We start from the raw sequence: 4,076 nt of genomic DNA, 5'->3' as shown, positions 1-4,076 counted from the left end.
AAGACCTTTTGTCTGTGTTGAGCAAGGTCTTAAGGTTCAGAATACTCTCTCAGAATGATTTTTGGGGAGGGATGATGTGGCATCAGATCCAAAATAGGAAAAGCATACTTTTTTCAGGAGTTGCTCTTTTGTCCTGTGATAAAAGGGTTGCTCTGCAAGTTGGGATGAGCCCATTACACCCCTGCATATGCAGGCTGCAGAGAAGGTGGTACTTGAAAATGGGTTAGTAATGTCTAGTCCTGCAACTTTGCTGGGCCCTGATGACTCCTTTTGTTTGACTTTGAAGGTTGGAAGCCCCAGACAGCACAACAAATAGAAGTTCTTTGCTGTGTGAAGCAGCAGAGCAAATGGGTAAAACTGAAGAGTTTCTCTTAATGAATTCCCCATTCCTTATGTGGGACACCTCTTGGGGATGCAGAAGGCAGTGGATTGGGGGGAGCGGGTTGTAATGGTAGATCTAATAGGAGAGAAGAAACAAGGCTGGTTTCTAACACTTCAGTTCCAAACTTGGCCCTCTATGAAGTGTTGTCCACTTCCTTGTTGTCTGCTAGCAATTGCAAGTCTGTAGGTAAAAGGTCATGGCTAGGGCCTGACTGCCACCTTAGAACTCAGGGCTGCAACTTTTCGTTCCTGCAGCTGAGAATGCCCTTACATGAATGCATCCCTCATTGTAGCATGGGGGCTTTATGCCTTCGGTGTGTGTTGTAGCGCTTCGTAAACATCCTGTGGAGAAATGAGTCTCACCCAGGCCCTGAGGTGAGCCAGCTCTCACAGGAGGCGTGGTGTCTAACAGCACCCATGAGATGTTTCCTCATGCTGGCACACAGGTGGATGGTGCAGGAGGAGTCCTGTTTGGGAATCCTAGCTCTCTGAAGGATGTCAGGAATTAGGTCTGAGGCAGCACACAGTCCTGGGCATTTTAAGGCACAAATTTAGCAACAAGTATGCCTGGGATCTGTGTCCTCTTTTCCCCTGTGTGTAGAGGGGGACAGACAGTTTAGGGTTGAAAGAGGTTTTTGGGCTGGTGCAGTCACCCCATGTATAATGTAACCCACTATTAATTGCTGCCTTCACTCCCCATTTTTCTCCTAAAACTAAATTTCTCTGGTCCTGCTTAGGTGTGTTTGTGAGGCAGAGTGCCAGGGGAGCGGCTGCCTGCCGTGCCGGGTGCGCAGCACCAGGTGGCGATGCCGAACCAGCTCTGCCGCTCCTGGACCACTTTGGGAGCATCCTCCCTCCCTTCCTCCCTCCCTCCCTCCCCTCGCTCCCTGCCGTGCCCAGCGCGGTCCGTGGGCGCGGGGAACCCCTGCGGCTGGCCCCGCCGGGAGCAGCGGGAGGGCTGCGGTGCTGGGGTCTGCCTGGTCGTGGTGGAGAATAGCTTGGGAGGGGTGGTGGAATTGCAGGTCTGCTGTGGATTTGGTGAGCTGATGGTGATGGCCTGAGGAGGGAGGGCAGGGCAGGTGACTCCAGCGATGCTCATCAGGTGAGGGTGCGAAGCTCCCTGGGGCTACTGCACATGGCAGCGGCAGGGTACTGCACATGGCAGGGGAAGGAGGGGGCAAATAGACAAGGGCTGCCAGGGAGGAAATGCAGGGGTACCTGCACTGGCTCCTCTCATTGATGCCAGGGGAGGATCTGAGCTTGGCCCAGAGCAGTAGCACTTCTTGTCCTACTATGTGGCAGTGCTTGGGCTCAGCACATCTGGCAGGGGCCCTCTGGAAGGTTGGTGTCCCCAGTTTCTAGGGACAGCCGGCTCAATCCTGTGCTCCTGAGAGGACAAGGAGGCTTCCCATGGTTGGGCTGTGGCCAGAGAGGGCTTTCTAGACCCACTAGAGGTCCTCCTGTCCCTAGGAAAGCAAGAGCTGGGCACAGCTCTTAAGACCACAGGGGTGTGCAGACATGACCCAACAGCTAGGTGTTCCTCAGGGTGGTGGTAGAGAAGGCTGGGTTGTAGAAATGGTTTTGCTTTACCAAGCCTGGAAAGTTTTAGGCCACCGGGGAGCTGTTGGAGTGAAATAGCTTCAGCTGGAGAGGCTGAGGACACCTCTTTTGGGATTTCCCTGTCCCTTGGCAGATGGAGCACTCACACTGAGGGAGAAGATGCCAACTCAGTTGTGATGAGAGTGATCCAGCCAGTCTCTCATCTGCTGAATAGTTAAAGAAAAGGATGAGGAGAAAATCTCACGGGACTGTTGTGGGTGTTTTCCTGAGCAGATCCCTGCACAAGAGGAGTTATCGGGTTTGGGGGGAACTGGCATCACTGGAATTCGAATCCCCTTTGGGTCCCTGTGTACCCTTTGGCATCTCCCTTGGCCAGACCACCGCCTGTCAATGGGCTTTCTCAACATGTTGCTTAGTTCAGGGCTAAGATCCTCCTGGACTGTCATGTCTCTGCGGAGCTGGGTTGGGAGCACCAGGGTATTTTGCTACTGCTCTGCCTCATCTTCAGCCACCTTACGTAGCCCCTACCAGGCTGAACAGCATGGTTCTGTGCTGGTGGAGGGACACTTATGTGGTTACAGGCACTCAGGAGAAACTCTGCAAATTAGGCAATGAGACTTAAAAAACTGTGGCTTCTCTCTAGGGAACACGTGGGGCTTAAGCTTGCAAAAATAGAGTTTGCCCTTGTTTTTACTTTTGTGTCTTCCTTTATGATGTGTATGGGGTCCATCAGGGGGCTGCTTTTCATTATCAGGTCCTCATTCTCAAGCACTGAAGGAAAGCATGAGCTTTCTCCATCAGGTCCTCCAAAGGCAACAGCTCCCATGCCACCATTGCTCTTACCTCAGCCTTTCACCACTGCACTGCCCGTTGTGTTTTGCTGCTTTTGAAGTGGTAAGTACTCAGTTGCCCATGCTGCTGCAGGATACCTAAATCAACTTTATTCACAATCACAGTTATCCAATTTTTTACAATGAGTTATTTTTCTCTTTAAACAGAACACAAAACATCTTAAAGTAAAGCAATGAAATGCAAGTGACACAAGAACACAGAGGTACATGGGGAACCTACACCAGTCAAAACAAACAGTTAGGATTGTTGTTACTGTTACCTTTTTTTCTGGTTTTGTTGTTGCTCTTTTTCTCCCTGGAGAGAGCCTTTCTCTCCTCCTCCCTGCTCACAATGGGAGGCCAGCTGATGCCAGGAATAGGACTTAACCCAAATTTTTGAGCTTGGATGCTGGGGGAGCTTTCAGCTTCTGCTAACTCCTAGAGTTTGGTCCACAGTAAAACAAACACAGTTATATATTAACATCCTGAATTCAAAAGGTGAAAAGGGAATTCACGCCACTGCACTGGTATCCATGAATGGAGTTTCTTGAAAAATAAAATATACCCCTTGGTTTGCCCTGCACAGAGGGGAACTGGTCCCACTGGTGTGGTGAAGGCCTGGGAGGCTGCTTATTGCACGTTTCCCCGCATCCACTATTTCATTGACACCTTCATACCCCTTGGGTTCCTCCTTTCCAAAATCTTTGCGCTGGAGTTTGTGTAACTACAGAAATGGGCTCCCTGTGTCTGCTGGTCACGGCTCTGTCCTCGGGCCAGCTAGGGGCTGGCTGCGTGCCTGTGGACCGGCCACGCTCCTGGCATGGCTGCTGAGACCTCCCCCAGCCTTGTGCCAAATGGCAGCCTCCTGCCCCCCGGGAGGACGCCTGGGCACAGGAGCCACGGTGCTCTGGGGCTTTCAAGAGCCAGCCTGGAGGGCAGGGCCGGCTCAGGGGTGTGCATGAGAGGTATGTAAAGAAATGATGTAAATCCCTGTAACCAGAATGTCAGCGTTCAAGTCAGTACTGCCTGCTGGGGCAGGCTGGGGGTAGCTTCAGCCCCCCGTGGCAGGCTGCAGTGATGGTGGCTCTACAATGTGCTCTCCAGACACGAGCCTCTCTTTTCATTTCCTTGACAGGACAGGGTGAGCATGTGTTTTTCAAGTGCTCTTGGGAGCAGCCTCTGCAGGTCCTCCTTCACCCACCTGCTGCTGGTGGGGGCTGATGCCCCTTGCAGCGAGCGGCTATGTCTATTAAATGCCTTTATCCCTATGCCATGCTGTTCCCTGTGTCCTGCCATCAGCCATGT

Source organism: Merops nubicus, unplaced genomic scaffold (genome assembly GCF_000691845.1).
Source record: "Merops nubicus isolate BGI_N331 unplaced genomic scaffold, ASM69184v1 scaffold16739, whole genome shotgun sequence".
Classification (NCBI taxonomy): Eukaryota; Metazoa; Chordata; class Aves; order Coraciiformes; family Meropidae; genus Merops; species Merops nubicus.
This window is presented reverse-complemented; position numbering follows the sequence as displayed.